Source organism: Delphinus delphis, chromosome 2 (assembly GCF_949987515.2).
Source record: "Delphinus delphis chromosome 2, mDelDel1.2, whole genome shotgun sequence".
Lineage (NCBI taxonomy): Eukaryota > Metazoa > Chordata > Mammalia > Artiodactyla > Delphinidae > Delphinus > Delphinus delphis.
In genome coordinates this window covers 30,712,178-30,735,472 of record NC_082684.1, presented here as the reverse complement: position 1 = coordinate 30,735,472, position 23,295 = coordinate 30,712,178, and the positions used below count along the sequence as shown (strand labels likewise).

Below are 23,295 nucleotides of genomic sequence, written 5' to 3'. Positions count from 1 at the left end.
CTGGGGACCATTCTCATGAAGAGTTTGATACAGAAAGGAAAGAGAAGAGAAGACAGTAGCTTGAAATTTTTGTTTTGAAGTTGACTAATTCTTCAGTGCCTAAATACCACGTGTGACTTTGCGTGTCAGGATGTCTCCTGATTTCTCCCCTCCCCACCACAGTGGGTGGAAAGAGGAACATCATCTAGATCTGGATTTCAGGATTCATTCTTTGGTCCATTGCTTGTGTCTGACTTGACGATGCCTTTGGCTCTGCCGGTGGCCTCTCCTGGCAACCTGTGAGGTGGGACACAAATGTGAGCAGTTGGGCGACTGCTCAAAGCCGTGTGGCTCCCCTACGTTTGGAACACGTACTAGTTCCCATCTCAGTCTCCACTCGGCGGGAAGAAATCAGTCCCTGACTTTGAAATTTCAGAGGTTATACATTTGCAGAATATGAAATCAGCGTATCGATGATTTCTGTCTCACCTCACAGGATTCCTTTAAACTCTACTAGAGAATGGGTACACCAGGTTGTGAAAATTTAGTCTCTCCAGGGTTTTTTCTAGAAAAACGTAAGTATGCCCAAACCCCAAAGGAATGGAATATTTTACATCAGTACTTTCTGTGATCATAAACAAAAACAACACACACAACAACAAACAACAAGCCAGACAACGCTAGCGTTTCAGATGGAAATGATCTCATCAGTCTACATCAAGGGCATATTCTAACTCTTATTTCCTTTCACACCTCCATCTGTGGCTTCTACAACATAATCAGCTTGGTCTCAAATGAGTTATGAAATGGATGTAAGAAGAGGTAACTTGGATTAATATTTTTCCCTCAGTGGAATTCACTTCCTCACTCTCATATTTAAACAGCTGTGTTATACTTAAATGGCCCTGAGCTCTGTTTCTCCAGAGCTCTTTAGAGATTTAGAAGTGTTATAGTACTCTTGCATGTTTTTATAGAACTTTAGTTGTTGAAATGTTTAGATAGCCATTAATCTCATTTGACCTCACAGCAGTCTGTGTGATAGGCAGTGCAAGTATGATCATTAAGCCCATTATTGAAGATAAAGGAACTGAGATTCCCAGTGGTTAATTCACTAGCCCATGGTCACACAGGTTGTGAGCAGCAGATTCAAGACTGAAGGTCGTTTCCCAGCTCCAAATTCATTACTTTTCCTTTTTTTAAAAATTAATTAATTAATTTTTGGCTGTGTTGGGTCTTCATTGCTGCGTGCGGGTTTTCTCTAGTTGCGGCTAGCCAGGGCTACTCTTTGTTGTGGTGCACGGGCTTCTCACTGCGGTGGCTTCTCTTTGTTGCGCAGCACGAGCTCTAGGCGCACGGGCTCAGTAGTTGTGGCTCGCAGGCTCTAGAGTGCAGGTTCAGTAGTTGTGGTGTGTGGGCTTAGTTGCTCCACAGCATGTGGGATCTTCCCGGATCAGGGCTAGAACCTGTGTCCCCTGCATTGGCAGGCGGATTCTTAACCACTGCACCGCCAGGAAAGTCCCTCATTATTTTTTCCATTATGCTTTGGGTGGCATTTTTGACATTAGCATTTTCTTTCATTCTTAAGCACTTCAGCGTATAAGCTTTGTAAAACATCATGGTTTCTGGTAGTACATTGATTGTGGAGGGCCAGGAGCAAGAAACCACAGACTTTAAATGACAGTTACTCTTATTGGAGGCTTGGCCTTTATTGAATGGAGGTCTTTTGTTAAGGGAAGGTATACATTGATACAAGAGGTTTGCCAGTCTTTTAAAAATTGGAAACTTCTGGGCTCTTTGGGGATGGCTAATGATAATGATTATGGAGGAGTTGGCAAATGTGAAGTACTTTATAAATCCTGGAGTAGTGGCAGTGGACTGTGTACTGGGGAGAGATTTTTGCATCTGATATTCTTTGGGCACTGCTGCTTTTGGCGCACTCTGGTTTTATAAATAAGCCTGTTTTGCTTCTCTTTTAGAAATGGTCTGTTGTCTAGCTTCATGATGGTTTTCTGTACGTGTGAACTTGTGCTTTAGTTAAATTAAACACGTGCTACCGCAAAACTGAATTTAGTAATGTTGCCAATATCTTAGCTCTCAATAGTCTTTAAATATTCTTAACCCTGGGAGCTGGTCCAAGCAATAGCTTATTCTTTTTCCTGTACCACTCAGCATATAAATCCTGAATTACTGCTGACCAAAGATAGGTAAAGTACAAATCAATGAGCGTTTTGTTTCTGTATGTTAGGGAATGAGATAGTGAGTGAAAGAAAACCGCTGGATGAGGGCTTAAAAATATTGTCAGTGTTTTATGGATTAATGGAGCTGAGGCTGCTATTTTATTCATTTGTTGACCACCATGTCTTTACACTGCACGGAAAGGGTTTTTTTTTAACAGCTTTATTGAGGTATAATTCACATATCGGTGATTCACCCATTTATTTTTTAATTATATTCTTTTGTGGAGAACAAGTGGTTTACCTTATTTTTTTTAAGTAAAATTGGCTTGCAATATTAGTTTCAAGTGTACAACATAGTGATTCTATATTTTTGTACATTATGAAATGCTCACCATTGTATGCCGTTACTATCTTAAACCATATAAGATTATTTCAATATTATTATTATTATTATTATTCTTTGTGGCACGTGGACCTCTCACTGTTGCGGCCTCTCCCGTTGCGGAGCACAGGCTCCGGATGCACAGGCCCGGCGGCCATGGCTCACGGGCCCAGCCGCTCCGCGGCATGTGGGATCTTCCCGGACCAGGGCACGAACCCGTGTCCCCTGCATCGGCAGGCGGACTCTCAACCACTGCGCCACCAGGGAAGCCCTAACTGGAAGTTTTATACTTCTTAATCCCCTTCACCTATTTCACCTAGTCTTCCCCACCCCGCTCCCCTCTGGCAAACACCAGTTTTTTCTCTTTATCTATGAGTCTGTTGCTGTCTTGTTTTGTTTGTTCATTTGTTTTGTTTGTTTAGATTCCACATATAAGTGAAATCATATGATATTTTTGTTTGATTTATTTCACTTAGCATAATGCCCTCTAGGTCCAGCCAAGTTCTCACAAATGGCAATATTTCTTTCTCTTTTTTTATGGCTGAGTAATATTCCATTATATTTTGTGTATATATATGTGTATATATATATATGTATACATGTGTATATATACATATATATATGTATATATATATACACACACACACACACACACACATATATATATATATTGCTGGGCACTTAGGTTGCTTCCATACTTTGGCTGTTGTAAATAATGCTATAATGAATGTTGGGGTGCACATATCTTTCTGAATTAGTGTTTTCATTTTCTTTGGATAAATACCCAGAAGTAGAATTGCTGGATCATACAGTAGTTTTATTTTTAGGAAGCTGCATACTGTTTTCCACAGTGGCTGTGCCAGTTTACATTCCCAGAAACAGTGTACAAGGGTTCCCTTTTCTCCACATCCTTGCTAACATTTGTTATTTGTTGTCTTTTTGATACTAGCCATCTGACAGGTGTGAGTTGTATCTCATTGGGGGTTTGATTTGCATTTCCTTGATGATTAGTGAGGTCGAGCATCTTTTCATGTGCCTCTTGGCCATCTGTATGTCTTCTTTGGAAAAATTTCTGTTCAGTTCCTCTATTTCTTAATCGGATTTTTTTTTTAATATTGAGTTGTATGAGTTCTTTATGTAGTTTGGATATTAACCCCTTGTTTTGTAATAGGCATGGGGAGGGCGTGCAGCCATTAGCACGAGACTCATAGCACCAATGGTCAGCCTTGCAGTGGTCCTCACGGCAGAAAGTTCAGTGAGAGGCAGATCAGGGCCTTCTCCCCGGGGGCCTCCAGTCCCTCCAGCCTCGGGGCCAGTGGGTGAGCTGGGGGGCCCGGGGACAGGCTGGGGGCTGTGTCCTGCAGTGGTTCCAGAGCTCTTACCAAGGCCTCCCATTGGCCGGGCCCAGGCCTTGAAGAAGCAGCGAACCTCTCCCACATCCCTTCCTCTGTGACCTAATGCCTGCAGCAGTCTGTGTGGGTCGCAGTCCGTGGAGGTCTCAGCAACTGGAATATATGGACACTGCCATTAAGGTAACATCTTCAACCAGCTTCAGTCTCTCCTTTCAAGTTTCAAAAATTAGTCCAGCTTAGATTAGCTGTCTCCCCCTAGGAGGTGGCCAGAGGTCGGGGTTAAGGTGTAAGGACACTGCACATCATTACTTCAGGTCCACCTCTGTGGCTGGGGCTATTCTCAAAGAAGGGCAGCTGTTGTGAGCTGGGAATTCACCTGATGGGTATTTGCTACAACGTTTATTCCTATTGATCCTATACAAATGGTTCTCTCCAGTTTAAATGAAAAGCCTGAAGGTCGGCTGGGTCCTGGGTGCCTGGCTCCCTCAGTAATGATGGCTGGGGAGGGGCTGGGAATCTGGCCATGAGGGCGCCGCTAGCTGAGATCTGCCTCCTCAGCCAGGCCTGGGCACTGGTGGGAGGGCCCAGACTGGGTACTGGACGAACACTCCCAGGCCAGGGTATCCAGCTGCTCAGGGATCCCCTCCTCTTAGCCAGGGCCTAAACCTCAGAGGGTGAAAGTTGAGCCTTGGGACCTTGCCCTTTTTTTGTCAGAACAAAGAATAACATGTGTTTTGGTGGAGGGTTACAGGAACATTGTGACCAACACGTGACCTGACCTCAAGAACAAAGGATCTGACACCAAGAAGTTTGCAACAACTAACCACATCCCTCCCTCACCTTTCCTATAAAAGGGCTTTGCTGATAGCTTTCGGGGAGTTCGGGGGGTTTTAAGGCATGAGCCACCCATATCCTTGCATAACCCTGCAATCAACTTTTCTCTGCTTCAAACTCTGACGTTTTGGTATTGTTTGACCTCACTGTGTGTCGGGCACATGGACTTGCATTAGGTAACAGTTGGACATATCATTTGCATATATCTTCTCCCATTCAGTAGGTTGTCTTTTCGTTTTGTTGATGGTTTCCTTCACTGTGCAAAAGCTTTTTTAGTTTTATGTAGTCCCATTTGTTTATTTTTGCATTTGTTTCCCTTGTCTGAGGATTCAGATCCAAAAAATATTGCTAAGACCAATGTCAAAGAGCATACTGCCTATGTTTTCTTCTAGGAGTTTTATGGTTTCAGATCTTACATATAAGTCTTTAATCCATTTTGAGTTTATTTTTGTATATGGGGTAGGAAAGTGATCTAATTTCATTCTTTTGCATGTAGCTGTCCAGTTTTCCCACCACCATTTATTTAAGGGGCTGTCTTTTCCATCGTGTAGTCTTGCCTCCTTTGTCGTAGATTAATTGACCATGTAAGTGTGGGTTTATTTCTTGGATTTCTGTTCTGTTCCACTGATCTGTGTGTCTCTTTTTGTGCCAGTACCATACTGTTTTGATTACTGTAGCTTTGTAGTATAGTTTGAAGCCAGGGAGCATGATACCTCCATCTTTGCTCTTCTTTCTCAAGTTTGCTTTTGCTATTCAGGGTCTGTTGTGGTTCCATACAAATTTTAGGATTATTTTTTCTAGTTCTGTGAAAAATGCCATGGATATTTTGATAAGAATTGCATTGAATCTGTAGATTGCTTTGGGTAGTATGGACATTTTAACAATATTAATTCTTCCAATTCATGAGCATGGTGTAGCTTTTCATTTATACGTGTCATCTTTAATTTCTTTCCTCTAAGTCTTACAGTTTTCAGAGTACAGGTGTTTCACCTTCCTGGTTAAATTTATTCCTAGGCATTTTATTCCTAGGCATTTCCTTTTGATGCAATTGTAACATGGGTTTTGTGAACTACACATCCTTGTTTTTTACCAAATTTTCATGGAAGTGTTCACTCTTTTCGTATTCATTTGTTAAGTGCCCTCCCACCCAAATGCACACCCATTCACATGTTTAACACCCTGGCAGCAAAGTGTTATCAGCAGAACATAAATAAGAACTCACAGGGTTAGGAAAATGTTGAGCCACGTTCAAATCTTCCTGACTCCAAAACTCAGCCATTAAATTTATTCGTAGGCATTTCCTTTTGATGCAATTGTAAATGAGGTGGTTTTAAAAATTTCTCTTTCTGATAGTTCATTATGAATGTGTAGAAATGCTACAGATTTCTGTATATTAATTTTGTATCCTGCAACTTTACTGAACAATTTACCCATTTAAAGTATACAATTTAATGATTTGGGGTATATTATGTTATTACTTTTTGAAAATTATGGTAAAATGTATATAACATAAAATTTGCCTTTTTAACTTTTTAATGTACAATTCGGTGGCATTAATCCGTTACCTTCATAATTTCGTGCAACCTTCACCACTATTTTCAAAAGTTTTTCATCACCCCAAACAGAAACTCTCATTAAACAATAACTCCACCTGAAAGGATTTCTGACTATGCTTTGGTAACTACCTTTAGCTGTATGTAAGGCTTTTGAGGAAGATTTTGTTTAGTTTCTTCTTTTAGAGGAAGTTTATTCTTTTAGGGGAAGCTCCATGTAGTCATGACACAGGCTGGTTGCCCTCAGGAAGCAGCCTCTGTGATGAGTGTGTAGGACATTGTTAGGGAATCTCTCAGGGTCAGCACTTGGGGGGAGGGGGAGGAGGCAGAATTGGGCAGAAGGAGAAGATGGGCTTCACTGCAGTCATGAGGCCTCCTACCCAGTGGGAATTCTGGAACTGGGATTTTCTGAGGTAGGGCAACAAGGATGGGTCTTTTTTTTTGGCTGTGCTGCGCAGCATGTGGGATCTTAGTTCCCCGACCAGGGATAGAACCCGTGCCCCCTGCAGTGGAAGCACAGAGTCTGAAGCACTGGACCGCCAAGGAAGTCCCAAGGATGGGTCATTGTATCTTCATATCCTCCAGTCGTAGGAGGCAGCAGGCCCAAGAAGGGACATGAGCTTAAATTAGTTAACTCTTATCAACCAAGGGCAATTTGAGAGAGGGCTGACAGCCGAGGGCTGTGAGCCAGCAGCATTCCCAGCAGCTGGGGGATGGAATCTTTGGTCAGTGGTTCCAAACGTTGCTGCCCACTGAATCACCTGGGCATCCTCAAAAATGCTATGCCTGCTTAAACCGGTGTGGGGTGAGGAGCGGGTGTCAGGAGTTTGAAATGAACAGCGGTTTGGGAATGCCGGCTCTTAGTCCTGAAGAGGCGTAAGCATAGTCTGCACTGCTGTGGGAAATGGCTGAGTTTTGGAGTCAGGAAGATTTGAACGTGGCTCAACATTTTCCTAACCCTGTGAGTTCTTATTTGTGTTCTGCTGATAACACTTTGCTGCCAGGGTGTTAAACATGTGAATGGGTGTGCATTTGGGTGGGAGGGCACTTAACAAATGAATACGAAAAGAGTGAACACTTCCATGAAAATTTGGTAAAAAACAAGGATGTGTAATTCACAGAGAAGAAGTTTAAATGCTCTTTAAACATTTTAAAGTGTATTGTCTTAATATATTATCATTCATGTCTGAAGAAATGAAAATTAAGACTGTATATGCTTATAGTACTCAGTAATGGTGAAGGTGGTGGCCGGAGACATTTCTATACTCTTGGTGTGGGTATACATTGGTATAACATTTATGGTGGGACATGCAGCAATACGCATAGAAGTTCTTTAAAACTGAACGTCTTGGGCTTCCCTGGTGGCACACTGGTTAAGAATCTGCCTGTCAGTGCAGAGGACATGGGTTTGAGCCTGGTCTGGGAAGATCCCACATGCTGTGGAGCAACTAAGCCCGTGCGCCACAACTACTGAGCCTGCGCTCTAGAGCCCGCGAGCCACAGCTACTGAGCCCACGTGCCACAACTACTGAAGCCTGCGCGCCTAGAGCCTGTGCTTTGTAACAAGAGAAGCCACCTCAATGAGAAGCCCGTGCACCGCAACGAAGAGTAGCCCCCGCTCGCCGCAACTAGAGAAAGCCCTCGCTCAGCAACGAAGACCCAACACAGCCGAAAATAAATAAATAAATAAATAAAATTAAAAAAAAAAAAGTGACTGTCTTTTGACATAACCAACCTAACTCTGGAAGTTTATCCTGACGAAGTAACCAGTAAGTGTGCAAAGACGTGTGCACAAAGGTATCAATGCTGAGGCTTGTTGACAATGATGGAAAATTGGGAGCAGCATAAATGCTCATCAGTAGGGACTGGTTAAATAAGTTATGGTACATACCTATTCTGGAACTATATAGTCATTAAAAATACTGTAGGTGTACACGTGTTCATGGAGGAAGGTAGCTACCATGTACTTTTAAGTGAGAGAAGCACTTAAAACAGCATGAGCCTATTTTTGCATTAAAATCATATTTGCATTGAATATGTCTATAAGGAGAATACTAGATGTTAACAGTAAAGTGTTTTTCCCCCTGAGTAAAAGAAGTACAGGTGAATTTTACTCTCCCTCATACCTCTCCATAATATTTAGACTTTAGAATGCATTACCCATAAGTGAATTTAATATTTGTATGTTAATTTTGTGTTCATGAAAAACATGGAGCCGTTTCCAAAAATGACATATTTCCAAAATTACACACACTATACATACATACATGCATATATATACATACATATATGTGTGTGTGGTATATATGTATCTCTACCTATCTATCCAGCAGTCTACAAGGGTATAGTCTATAATCCAGTTAGTGGTTATCCCTAGAATTTAAGGTTATGGGTGAATCTTACTTTCTTTCTTATGCTTATTTACAGATTTTTATAAAAAGATTTTATTACTTATAATAAGAAATGAAAAATTAGCTTTCATACTCCAGTGTGCTTGCCTAACCTAGTTTTCCACCTACTCTTTAAACTGTGCTTTGCATCTGTTTCACGTGGAGGTCCTTTGGTTAGCATTTCTTTCTCCATCTCCATCTTTCTTCTTGCCTTCTTATTTAAATAATCACTATTATGTGTTGAAGAGTTGTGTGCTTTATCAAATTAGGGGCATTTATTCTGACTTTGACATTTGTTATCAAACAGTGTATTTTTGCTTTATTCATCTGTCATTTTTCCCCCTTAAGTTTGACCTTTACATGAGACATTTCCAAGCATAGCGTTTGTCATCTACCATTATGCTTTTGATTCAGCTATTAAACGGTAATGTGTCCTCCAGAAACACTGATATTAAATTAAGTCATTCCATAGTTGCTCTTAGGAAGAGCTTTGGGGTTATTGAATTTACCAGGCAGGTAGGATATGCAAAAAGAGAAATGCGTGGGAAGCTTCCGGCAGGCCGAGGCTCTTCCACGTGTCTGACAAATCTCATTCATCCCTTCAGGGCCCTAAATTACATACACATCACCTCCTCTGTCACACCAACTTGACTCCTCAGGGTAAGCTGGTGATAACTTCTCCCATGTGTTTTTTATGGCCCTTATTAAATTTTATTGTAAGTAGTTGTTGATGGCTATCATTCCATTAGACTTCCAGGTAGGAAACATGGTAGCCATCCACCAAGATGGGCCCCAGTGATCCTCACCTCCTGGTATTCACGCCTTTGAAAATAGATTACTACAGAAGTGATGGTTTTTCATGTCCAAGATTAGGTTATAAGTGACTGAGGTTTCCATGTTGGGCTCTTTCTCTTGGACCACATTCTATGGAAAGCCAGCTGCTGGGCTGGGAAAATAGGCAACGCATGGAGAGAGACTCAGTCACGTGGCAGCAGCTAATAAAAAACGGGCGGCTGGCAACAACCATGTGAGTGAGTTTAGAAGCAGATCTTCCCCTTGTTGAGCCTTCAGCTGTTACAGACTCTGCCCATCAGCTTGATTGCAACTCACGGGAGACCCTGAGCTGAAACCAATCCGTCTAAATTTAGGCTCCCAATTTCTGACCCTCAGAAAGCATGTGAGACAATAGACGCTTATTGTTTTCATCAGGATGGCTTATGACACAGCAATAGGTAACTAATAAGATTTTGGTAGTAGAAGTGGGGTGCTGATGTAACGAAACACTAAAATGTGGTAGTGGCCTTGCATCTTGGCAGTGTGCAGTGGAAAAAGCTGTAAGGACTTTGAGGAACAGGTTAATAAAAGCTTAACGCACCTTGAATACACTGTCTATAGAAGCTTGGACTTTCAGGAGGCTGCCAGTGAAGGCTTACAGGAAAATAATACTGGGAGCTGGGAAAGGGAGAGTCTGTTATGTGGTGGCAAAATATTTAGCCATACTGGTGCCTGCAGTAATGTGGAAAATAAAAAATGTACCTAATGAACTAGGTGATACAGTTAAGGAGATTTCTAACCGAGGTGTTGAAAGTGCCTTCTGTTTTTTTCCTGTTGCTTATAGTAAAATTGCAGGAGGAGAGAAGCTGAGGGCAGAAGCAGTCAGCACAAAAGAGCCAGGACTAGCTGTCTTTGAAGATTTGCAGCAAGAAATGGCTTCTAAGCAAAGATCAAATTGGGGCCCCTTTTAGGAAAACAGGCTCCAAACGTGAAGCCACGGGTGTGACTGTAAAATCTTAAGATCTCACAAAATCAAAGATGGTGTCTCAGAGTACCAAGCAGCCAGCCAAAAAGCCCTCGGAAGAGATTAAGGGTTTGTCTTCACAGATCCACTTGATCAAACAAGAGCGCTTCTTGGAGGCTCAAGGACATGGTACCCCAGCAAAAGCCCAGGGTGAGGAAGGACCAAATGCACAGGGGTTGGTGGGTGGGGCTTTGGTCTAATGGAATGAATCCTAAAAGGAGTCACAGAAGACCTTCAGAGTTCTTAAGAGTCGTACTTGGAGTGGCGCCATCAGCTTGAAATGAAAGGAACATAGAACAAAATGAAGAGAGGTCTTTGGACCCCCAGGCATCAACAAGTAGGAGGCAAGCTGTGGAAACTACGCCTCTGCAAAGGTGTTTTACCCTTCATGAAAACGGAAAGATGATGGGGAGGCCAAAACCAGGAGCCCGCAGGGTGGCATTAGGGTCACAGAGAACTATTCTCAGACCTCACCTCTAGACCAAATCAAGGAACATCTGCTCGGCAGGATTTTGGAATTGCTGCCCCTACGTGCTCCTCATCACCCCCTTTGCGAGCAGGAGTGTTTATAGCAGTTATCCTCTGCTTGTCCCACCATTGCGTGTTGAGTGTGTGTCGCTTGAGTGACAGGTGTCTACAGATTGAGAGGAGCCATACATCAGAGACTATACCGAAGACGTCTCATCTGTACTTAGACATGATCTAGATGACAAGCGTCTAGACGTGGAACGGATGCTGTGATGGGATGAGACTTTTAGGGGCCGTGGGAGGGGTTAGTGTATGTTGCATGTAGGAAGGATTTGAATCATTGGGAGCCAGAGGGTAGGCTGTGGTAGGCACCCTCCAAGACAGCCCACCATGACCCCTGACTCTTGGCATCCCCTCCTCTTCCCACATTGTACTAGAGTTGGTCTTTGTGACCAGCAGTGGAAGTGATGGTATGTCACTTGGAGATTAGCGTATTAGAGACTGTGGCTTCCATCTGGGGCATGTTCTTGATCTCTTACTCTCTTGGATGACTTGCCGTGGGGGAATGCCAGCTGCCATATGTTGAGGATGTGCAGGCAGCCACGTGGAGAGCCCTGCACAGGGAAGAACTTCCAGCCTGTAGCTGCATGCGAGAGCTTTCTTAGGAGCGTACCTCTAGCTCTAGTCAAGGCTTCCGATGAAGGAGCCCCAGCTGACACCTTGACTACAACCTCATGGGACATTGCATAGAAAAGAATTCACATAGCAGGCCTGAAACTGCCATCCGTAGGAAGTCCTGCTTGCAAGATTGGCTCTTGGCTGGCATCTGGGAGCTTGGATTTAGGGAGGGTTCTCACCATTCTCTAACTGATGGTGAGAGTGGTTGACTGTCCCTAAACTGTGCAAGCAGTATTTTTATCCTGAACACCTGCTTCTATCTGGAAGTCTGGAATTTTGGTATGTGCTAGACAGAGGGTGGGTATGTGAACAGCCACCAATAAAAACCTCGGGCACTGAGTCTCTGATGAGCTTCCCTGGTAGAGAACATTTCACAAATTGTAGTCACAATACGATGCTGGGGAGTTAAACCTGTCCTGTGTGACTTGGTAGGGAGAGGACTCTGGGCAGCTCGTGCCTGGTTTCCTGCGGACTTCACTCCAGGCACCCATTGCTGATTTTGCTGTAATGAATCAGAGCTATAAATAATACCACATGTGAGTCCTGTGCCTCATTCCAGCGGTCACTGACCCTGGGGGACCCCCAACACAGAGACCCTGAGCCAGAGCCACCTCCTCTGAAACTGTGAGATAACAATTGTTTTGTTATTTTAAGCCACTGAGTTTTAGAGTGGTTTTAATCCTCACAGCCGTAGATAAACTAATACCGGAAGCCCGTCATTTCTCTCTCCCCAGCATTTAGCTTAGTGCCTGGAACATAGGTGTTAGAGAAATATTTGTTGAGTGAATTGATATTTCTACCTTTGAAGAATTTTATAGCCCATCTGGCTGCTTTGTGGGAAACCGCGATCCTGGGTCAGTATAAGGAAGGAGGCTTCCCTTCCTGTTCCTTTGTCTGGAAGAACCAGTCCCAGAGGCAGCCGCCTGCCTTACAGTTGTCACTTCTGCCATCTTCCTTTCTGGATGACGTCCACATGTATGAGAAGTAGTATGTGGCCGTCAGACCATGCTTCGTCTCTGTTCCTCACTTCTTAGTTTCCCTGATTTTTTTTCTCTCTCCTATGCCTTGGTGATGATAACTATTCTTACCATTGAAATAAAACCTTCCTTCTGAAAAATTAATTAACAGATGTTTCAGGGCCTTATAAGATACTAACATTTCTCTACTGAGCCTTGCCTGTTTATCATATTATTGCCTCCATAGAAGTTGAGACAAATGAACTTTTCTTGTTTCATATTGTCCCCTCCTCTGCACAGTATCTCAAAATAGACTTATATACGAAGATAGAAACCATAGCTTTGATGTGGGAGAAAAACCTAAAATATATACTAGAAGTAGACTTCCTTGAGGAGTTATTTACAGTTTCTTAGAGAAGTATTTTAATCAAAGGGTGTGTCTGTTCTCGTGTGTGGGTATGTGTGCATGCACACACACACGCACACACACACACACAACCGTATTGATTCCTGTGGTCATTATCAGAACGTTTCCCTCTCTTCAAATCTCCTTCAGTCTTAGCAGATGACCTTGATTCCTGTTTTCCTGATAATTTCAAGGTGATCTAATAGGACCTCTCTCATGTGATCTCCTTTCCACCTAATTAGAAAACTTTCCTCCTCTTTTATCAAAAACTCGTCTATCCTTCTTTCAAAAGGTCCCCTCTCCAGCCCGTCCTCCCTCTTCTTGAACACGTCATCTGTTTTTCTGCTTTTCATGCCTGCATTTCTTCCTCTTTCTACCAGTTTCTATAAGGATGCTCAGGTTTCTCCAACACTAAATAGAACAGCCATCCTTTTCCTTAGACTTGCTTTCACTCGGAGCTGGACTTCTGTGCGTTTCCTTTACTCTCCTGCCACGCTTACGATCAGTCCCTTGTGCTGGCAGCCTTCAACTTCCTCATCACCCATCCCCTGCTTCCCACTTAAAACACTTTCCACTCTGAGATGCCCTTTCCACTCTGAAATGCCCTCCAAGGTATTTTAGTGACCAAGTCTGTTAACCCTCCACCCCGCCACCCCACGCAGATGGTTGACCTTTCTAAAGTATTTTTTTTATTGCTTTACAGTTGTCAGCTTCTGCCGTCTTCCTTTTTGGATGAGGTCCATGTGTATAAGAATTAGTGTGTGGCCATCAGGTTTTACCTCCCCCTTTTTTGTATCGGAGGCAGTTTTGTGAGTGGTAAAGAGCTTGGACCACAATTTGAATTGTGACTCAACCATTTACCAGCTGTGTGACTTTGGGCAGGTTTGTGAACCTGGGAATGTCTCATTTACCCTCATCTGTAAATTGAGGATAAAAGTAATACCCACATGGCTGTATCGTTGTGAAGACTAAATGAGTTAGTACGTGGGAAATACTTAACAGTGCCTGGCATAGGGTTAGCAAACAAGAAACTTTAGCCTTTATTGCCAGTCGAGTCCCTTGTCGAGTAAGCGAGGTTAATCATCAAATAGCTCCTGTAAAATGAAGCGTGGATACGTTCTTCAGTAAGATGAATTATGTATTAAAGACTCTGTTTTACCAGTTTAAATGGCCAGGAGCCAAGAACACGGCAATCTCAACATGTGGGAGTTTATAGGGATAGTGTGTAATCTTGCACATTTAAAAGGTGAGTCGGAGCCCTTTTGTAGGCAGATTCCTACGGCGACAAATGAGGGGAGAATTAAAGCCTTCTTAGAAGAACTTTGTCATTGGTTTTGTGAACAGCATACTTAATTTACCCACACTTGATGAGGGCAGGGACGCGGCTGTTTCAGGTCACCGTTTGTATACCAGTCCTGCACTCGGCCATGGAAGGCACTCAGTAAATACTCGTGAACTAAATACACATTTGTGAACAAACATGTCTATGCTTTGTTGATTGTAAGTTGTACACATAATGCAGGCTTTGTGTGATGAACTGATGATGGACAAGGGAACTCTTGTCCACAGAGTGGGATGGGTCTTGCAGGCTTTTCTTCTGATTTTTATTGGACTTGAGGGTGAGCAGCTTCAGAAACCATGCAGGCAATGTTTGCTACTTGGACATGCCTCCCTCTAAGCCGATCAGGCTCTGATTCCTCTGCCATTCCCTCGTGGTGCCCTGCCCTTATCGCAGCTGCTGGATCTGATCTCACTGTGAAAATAGTGTTTCCTTTCTACTGACCCATGGGGTTCAGCGTTTGATTAACAAGTTTCCAAGTTCTGAGCCAAACACCTAGGTAAATCCACCCGGATGCTGCGAGAATCTGCGGTAATTTACAACCACTGCATGAGCCCTGTGTTGAATGGCACGCTCTTTGTAAGGGTGTGGTGTCATTTTTAATGCTGGTTCCAACATCGCTCCTAGCTGTGCAGTGTGTTGACTCCCATACTAGATGACACTGACAGTCAGGAGAGGAGTGACTTTAGTTGCCGCTGCTGAATTAAAGAAAAATCAGATTTACAGTATAAATGGATTTTGCTCTCTTCAAACTAGTGACCTTGGGATAGATGTAATCCTTCGATGCTTCCATCGATGTTGCTATGGCCCCAAACATTTCTGGAATCCTTTTTTTAAGTTGTCTTCTGAGCCTATGGCATATTCTTGGGAATATTTTCAAGTCTGACAAATATTCATTCTTTGTAGGAGGCTTTGATTTTTGGAAAAGGGAAAGAATCACTGGCATTGAGTCCAGCAGCTGAGGTGGGTGATGGGACCAGGGAGCACTGGTCCTGTCCAAGGCAACGTAGGATTTTAGATGTCTTTTCATTGTGTCATAAGACTGGTATGATTTTTGTTCTGAACAGTGTTTCTTTTAAAAATAATGTTTCAAATTATAAACATATCAAGCCTGTAGAACACTATGGGACTCTGTATGATAGACAGGTGTATATCCAGCACTGATGTTTAAATGGATGCTAACTTTTGTTTTTCCCCAAGTGAATTAGTTTGTGTAATGAAGACTATGGTGTGAGCTTAGGCTTAAACGATGCAGGTTAAACATTAACCAGCTCAGGGCTTCCCTGGTGGCGCAGTGGTTGAGAGTCCGCCTGCCGATGCAGGGGACACGGGTTCGTGCCCCGGTCCGGGAAGATCCCACATGCCGCAGAGCGGCTGGGCCCGTGAGCCATGGCCGCTGAGCCTGCGCGTCCGGAGCCTGTGCTCCGCAACGGGAGAGGCCACAACAGTGAGAGGCCCGCGTAACGCAAAAAAAAAAAAAAACATTAACCAGCTCAGACCACAAACCAGATGTGAAGATGATCCCAGCTGTGCCTGGGTCAGTGTTGCACTGGAAGAAAGGAATCCAGGTGACTGAGTTTGCATTCTCTGGCTCAGCAGGGAGTTTTTTTTTTTTTTTTTTTAAGACTTGTATGCCTCCCAAACAAGCTGGGCATAAATTGAATTCTTCATTAAAATACGGGCAAAAAACTCAATTTTTACCTAATTTCCAAATTATATAGAAAATTTTAGATATTCATATTTGTGATCGGATGCTATTTGCTATTTGTTGGCATGTGTTCTTTCTTCTTTCTCCAAAAAAATACATTTTAGGTATTCCTAAAACCCTACCCTGCCCCATGCCCATCTGCACCCACCCTCCCTCTGTAGTCACACCTCTGCCAATCCCAGGTGTGTCTCGGCCTTTTGGAGGGAGTGTTTTAACATGGACATGAATTGTATTATACTGTATGTTTATCCATGTCGATTTGTTTAACTGCTCTGTAGTATTTTACCTTCAGAATTGTTTTGGCCATACCAGGCTCTTTACACTTTAAAATATGTTTCAGGAATGTGCAGCCCTGTTTTGCTTTGTTGGAATTACTCAGACGTTTTACAGATACATTATGAAAATTTGTCTTCTTATGATAATGGGTCTTCTCACCCACAAACATGTTATACTGTGTTTATTTAGTTCTTTTTTAATGTCCTTCAATAGAATTTCCCAATTTTTGATATACTTTTCTTACCTATCTTTATTGAGGGAATTCTTAAGTATCCCATACCCTGTATTTCTGTTGCTTTTTTTTTTTTTAACTGCACCAGAGGCGTATCCTAGCTTTATTAAAGAGTCCGTGCCGCAGTCAGTATAAAAACACAAAAACTCCCATCAGTTTAATAATAATAAAAAAACCCCAAAATGGAAAACTGAGGGGGCAGGGAAGAGGCCCCTGGGCCAGGGGCATGGGGAGCTGTGCTCATGGCAGCAGGCCTGGCTGCAGGGCCCCCCGGTATTGCTGTTGCTATGAGGTTGGGGGTCAGCGATTGTCCTGTGGGAGCCATCGTTCACCTGGGTCAAGGACCCTTACTTCTTCTGGGGTGCGCTCAGCTTCTGCATGCCCCGAATCTTGTCCAGCAGGCCAGAGATGAAGACCTCAGTGGGTTTGTAACAGTCCATCAGCGGCTCCTTGACCCTGGCAGCTTGGGTGTCATCGCCCTCCACGTCCAGGAGTTATCCACATCAGTCTCCAGCTCCGGGATCTCCTCTTGCTGGCAGGCGAATGAGCTGCTCCAGGATCCGCTGCTCCAGGATCCACTCCTCCAGGTTGAGGCGCTTCCGTAGCTCCTTGTGTTCCTACTTGACCGTGACCTTCTCTCGGCGCCTCATTGGACACTCATCGTCCGTGGTGCCCGGGCCCTCGCCTGCGGCCCCAAGGGGTCTCCGAAAGTAGACGCTGGGCCCTGGGCCGCCACTGCCCGGTCCAGGGGCCGGAGCAGCCAACGCCGCGCCCCCGTCAGGGCCACTGTCAGCCCTGGCTGCCGCTGGGGCCATGTGTGAGTGTCGGTCCCCTTCCTGCGCCGCCACCTCCAGGAGGGCCGCCGGCTGGCCACAGGCTGCTGGCTCGGCTTAGCCCGTGAGCTTGGCTCAGCCTGGCTCCGCGGAGAGGGCCGCGGAGGGGGCACCCGGGGCCAGCTGCAGCGTGCAGAGCCCCCGGGCCGGCCCTGGCCTGGTCACGCCCCCTGTGTTTGTACTGTTAATGGCATCTTTTTATTATGTTTTCCTGTTGTTGCTAGTGCATAGGAACATTGCTTGTTTTTGTATATCTTACTGAACTCTCATTTATTTTCATGGTTTATCTTTAGATAGTCTTGCATTTCCTATGCATATGGATATATAACTTTTTGATAATGACAGGTTTTTTTTTTAAGTTTGTGTGACTAAAGGAAAACCGTTCTTCTACTGACAACACATGCGTGGATTTTCCACACATTTCAGTTTTCTGTGGACCAACTGGATGGCCTACAATTTAATTCAATTCTGGCATGATCGACCTGGAGTTAGCACAGACCCCTCAAGACTGCTCCCTCTTCAGATGCCAATCACAAGTCTGGGCTTCCCGTGCTTTTGACTAGTAGGTTCCCATGACCCCCTCCTGAGTTCAGTAATTTGCTAGAATGGTGCGCAGATCTCAGGAAAGCACTGTATTTACTATCACTGGTTTATTATAGGGATACAACTTAGGAACAGCCAAATGGAAGAGATGTATAGGGCAAGATATGGGGGGAGGGGGACACGGGGCTTCCATGCCCTCTCCAGGCACGCCACCCTCGCAGCACCTCCATGTGGTCACCTACCCAGAAGCTCTCCAAACCCTGTCCTTTATGGTTTTTATGGAGGTTTCATTACATAGGCATGATTGATTAAATTCTTGGCCATTGGTGATTGAACTCAATCTCCAGCCCCTCTCCCCTCTCCTCTGGTAACCAGCTTCATCTGCCAGGAGTCACCTCATTAGCATATATTCACCTGTGGTTAAAAGGGACTTATGAATAGCAAAAGACACTCGTCTCACCCCTATCACTCAGGAAATTCCAGGGGTTTTGGGAGCTCTGTGCTAGGAACCGGGATGAAGCCCAGATACATGTATTTTATTATATCACAGTAACTTTCACTTATTTTTCTTGAATTAATGTATTGGCTTGGACTTCCACTCTAATACCTGTTTTTGTAAATAGAGTTTTATTGAAACACAGCCACACTCTTATTGTCTCTGGTTCCTTTTGCATTACAACAGCAGAGTTGACTACTTGGAACAGAGACTTTCTAGTTTGCAAAGCCTAAAGTACTTGCTATCAGGCCCTTTACAGAAAGTTTGTGAACCCCCTCAACAGTGTTGAACACAGGAAGTGATAGTAACCTTTCTTGTCTCATTACTGACTTTAAAAGGAGAGCTTATAGTGCTGTGCCATTAAGAATGATGCTATCCATGGGCTGGTTAGCGTGTGCCCTTTATTGGGTTAAGAAAATGTCTTTCTAGTCTTAGATTTGTAAGAAAGGTTTTCTTGTTTGCCGAATTTTGTTGTTTTTAAGAAATCATAAATTAATGTTGAGTTTTATCAGATGTGTTTTTCGCATCTGTGATTGGTTTTTCTCTCCTTTTAAACATACCTAATTATATTCTCTTTCAGAGTTTTCTATTATTTCCGGTTCTTAGGGGCTGGAATCCTCTGGTTCACTGTGCTTTTATCACTTGTGAGCTTCCTGGGTCTGACTTTTCTAATTGTCTGTAGCATGGGTTGTGGGAGTTTTGCTCTCATTTTTCCCATGCCCATCGTTGGCCCAGGACCAATTTTTATGCTAATTTCTTAGGTTGGGCATTTCCAGACTGTAGCCTAAATTTGTACCCCAAATGCTCCAGAGGTAGAGGTTATGAGGTTCAAATTTTGCAGGAAGCTTTTAGTTCTCCTCTCCTGAAGCCAGAGATAGACAAGCTAGCTGAGCTGGTAGGGAAATACTTTTCAGCCCATTTTTCCTGGGGTCGCAGCTCTTTGCAGGGCCTCGCTTTGGGCAGCACCCTCCTCTCTCGGGCAGGACTCAAGGGCTTAGCCTCCTGTTCCCATGTGCTAGTTGACATCTACACCCTTACTTCCCCTGGATCAATGCTTATTCTATTCCTTCCTCTGCCCTGTGGTCCCCCTCAGCCCCAGGAGTGGCTGCCCAGTTGATTCCTCTGCTTACTTCTGGTTTTCAGTTGAGGCTTTGTTTCTGGCACCTGGTAATTTCCTATTCTTTATTGCAGGTTCAAGTATGCATTTAAAAAATTATTGTATCTGGATTTTTTGATAATGGCCATTCTGACTGGTGTGAGATGTTATCTCATTGCAGTTTTGATTTGCATTTCTCTAATGATTAATGATGTTGAGCATTCCTTCATGTGTTTGCTGGCAATCTGTATATCTTCTTTGGAGAAATGTGTATTTAGGTCTTCTGCCCATTTTTGGATTGAGTTGTTTTTTTGTTATTGAGCTGCATGAGCTGCTTGTAAATCTTGGAGATTAATCCTTTGTCAGTTGCTTCATTTGCAAATATTTTCTCCCATTCTGAGGGTTGTCTTTTGGTCTTGTTTATGGTTTCCTTTGCTGTGCAAAAGCTTTGAAGTTTCATTAGGTCCCATTTGTTTATTTTTGTTTTTATTTCCATTTCTCTAGGAGGTGGGTCAAAAAGGATCTTACTGTGATTTATGTCATAGAGTGTTCTGCCTATGTTTTCCTCTAAGAGTTTGATAGTGTCTGGCCTTACATTTAGGTCTTTAATGCATTTTGAGTTTATTTTTGTGTATGGTGTTAGGGAGTGTTCTAATTTCATTCTTTTACATGTAGCTGTCCAGTTTTCCCAGCACCACTTATTGAAGAGGCTGTCTTTTCTCCACTGTATATTCTTGCCTCCTTTATCAAAGATAAGGTGACCATATGTGCGTGGGTTTATCTCTGGGCTTTCTGTCCTGTTCCATTGATATATATTTCTGTTTCTGTGCCAGTACCATACTGTCTTGATTACTGTAGCTTTGTAGTATAGTCTGAATTCAGGGAGCCTGATTCCTCCAGCTCCATTTTTCATTCTCAAGATTGCTTTGGCTATTCAGGGTCTTTTGTGTTTCCATACAAATTGTGAAATTTTTTGTTCTAGTTCTGTGAAAAATGCCAGTGGTAGTTTGATAGGGATTGCATTGAATCTGTAGATTGCTTTGGGTAGTAGAGTCATTTTCACAATGTTCATTCTTCCAATCCAAGAACATGGTATATCTCTCCATCTATTTGTATCATCTTTAAATTTCTTTCATCACTACTGGGCATATACCCTGAGAAAACCATAATTCAAAAAGAGTCATGTACCAAAATGTTCACTGTAGCTCTATTTACAATAGCCAGGACATGGAAGCAACCTAAGTGTACATCAACAGATGAATGGATAAAGAAGATGTGGCACATATATACAATGGAATATTACTCAGCCATAAAAAGAAACGAAATTGAGATATTTGTAGTGAGGTGGATGGACCTAGAGTCTGTCATACAGAGTGAAGTAAGTCAGAAAGAGAAAAAAAATACTGTATGCTAACACATATATATGGAATTTAAGAAAAAAAAATGTCATGAAGAACCTAGGGGTAAGACAGGAATAAAGACACAGACCTACTAGAGGATGGACTTGAGGATATGGGGAGGGGGAAGAGTAAGCTGTGACAAAGTGAGAGAGTGGCATGGACATATATACACTACCAAATGTAAAATAGATAGCTAATGGGAAGCAGCCGCATAGCACAGGGAGATCAGCTAGGTGGTTTGTGACCGCCTAGAAGGGTGGGATAGGGAGGGTGGGAGGGAGGGAGACGCAAGAGGGAAGAGATATGGAAACATATGAATATGTATAACTAATTAACTTTGTTATAAAGCAGAAACTAACACACCATTGTAAAGCAATTATACTCCAATAAAGATGTTAAAAAAATAAATGGCATTAATGATGACAATAATAGTTACTCAAAAAATATTATTGTATCTGATATATCTAGGTGCTTATAGCAGGAATGTTTGGATGTGTATGTCATCTTAGCTCAACATCTTGCTGAAATGAGAGATCGCCATTTAAATGCAATTTCAGGATTCAACACCCAACAGCAAAACAAAACCCAGTAAAACAGAAAGCAAAACCCCAAATCGGATCCCTAAACGAACTAATCATGAACTAGGCAGCATGCAGAGTCCTCTGATATTAACTCATGTAATTCTTACGAAGACCCCATAACTCTTTGCCAATGGAGAACTTGAGTAACTGGCCTAGCAGTTTGTCAGGGGCAGAGCCAGGCAAGGAACTTAGCTTTATCTGACATTCCCTCCTCTTAAGTGGTCTGAACATCAGTAACACTAAGTATGAAGTGTGCCCGTTCTCAAGGTGACTAATGTGAAGGTCAATGCTATTTTCCATCTCATATAATATATTCCTAATATATTTACACAGTTGTCTCACCTGGTAATCCAGAATAGAATCGTGATTGTGTTTGTCTATGAGAATTTGCAGTTTGGGGTGAGTTTAAATTAAAGAAAAATCTGAAAAGCAGTTGCCTAGGGGCTATTAATAGTTGCAAAAAGGAGCATGAGTGCACTTCCTTCTGAGCACAGTAGAGCTCCAGGGAATTAATAGCGACCCAGTGTTTTCCATGTTGACTTTCGAGAAATGTACCTTACTCCCAGTCTGCTGAAACATGTTTTAAGGATGTATTGTCATGCATGTAGTTTCTGGAAGGCCACAGACAAGTGAATTTTTATATCCCCTCTTGGTTCATTTGCTCATCCTCTGAAATCAAGGCCTCTGCAAAGATGTAGTCAGTGGTCATTATAGTTTGTGATTAGGAGTTGCAGGTGGCTGACGTTTTAGTCTCAGTTAATGGCTGAGGATGGACCCCAGGGCACTTCACCTTGTTCACAATCTAATTTAGCAGCACAATCTTTATTTGAGTTGAAAGTAGCCTTAGGGATTTTTGCTTGGTGCTTGCACGAGCATTCTGGAACGCTGTATGTTACCTGATGCTACCTGAGAGGAGGTGCTTGGGCAGTCATGGCTTCTCTGAGCCCTCCTCTACATGGGGGAGGTTGAGAAGTGGCAGAAGTTCTATTCTACCAGCAACATAGACCTGTCTCACTATGAAGTTGTGTTAATGGCTTTGCCAAGAATTTTCCCAGTGCACAGTAGGCGTATTTGCTGGAGGAGCTGATCTTGCAGTCCCTGTATATCTGGAGCAGTCAGTTATGAATCTGCTAATTAGCTTGATGTTTGGTCTCCCAGCTAAGTGAGCTCTTGTGAACTCTGCCAGAATCTGGATTTGCAAATGATCTGACGAGAGGAAAGGGAAAGATTGGGACAAAGAGGCCATTACAAGTTAATTTCATATTTCAGAAGTTTACTCAGCCCTAGCGCCTGCCTCTTCTGTTGCCACAAAATACCCATTCTTCCCCTTTCATAGCTGCTGACCCATCCGTGGGTGAAGTGGTTTTGCCTCCCTCTTTTTGTTTTCAGGATTAGCACTTGAAAAAGCCTCTGGCCACATGGTGCAAGGTGTGGCCCTCCCCAGGGGCACATCTCACCTCTCTTCCCTGCCTTAAAAGGAGGCCCAAATTTCTAATCTTGGAGAGTCTGTTAATTCTTCCTTTTCCTGGTGAGTACGTGGGAGTGTTCCAAGGTTCAACAATTCCCATCTGCCTTTCTCTTTACAATTTTTTGAGATACTCACCAATAAATGCTAATATTTACTGAACATGTTTTATATGCGAGACACTTTTAAAAGCACTTGAATAACAACACTAATATTACTGAACATCTACTGTATGCCAGGCGCTGCCCTAGGCACCGAGGATGTGGAACAAGCAAAACAAAGGTCGTCCCTCCTGGAGCACATGTTTTATTAGGCAGACAGCCAGACAGTACAACCCATCAGTAAACAAACAT

At 43.2% G+C, this 23,295-nt stretch overlaps 1 protein-coding gene and 1 pseudogene across 1 annotated transcript in view; one reads left to right on the top strand and one right to left on the bottom strand.

Annotated features, from left to right (window-relative positions):
* RGS6 (regulator of G protein signaling 6) overlaps window positions 1-23,295 on the top strand; it is a 573,125-nt gene that overhangs the window by 64,441 nt on the left and 485,389 nt on the right. The gene's annotated exons all lie outside the window — the stretch shown is intronic.
* On the bottom strand, window positions 16,855-19,426 carry LOC132421158 (protein phosphatase 1 regulatory subunit 14B pseudogene; annotated as a pseudogene).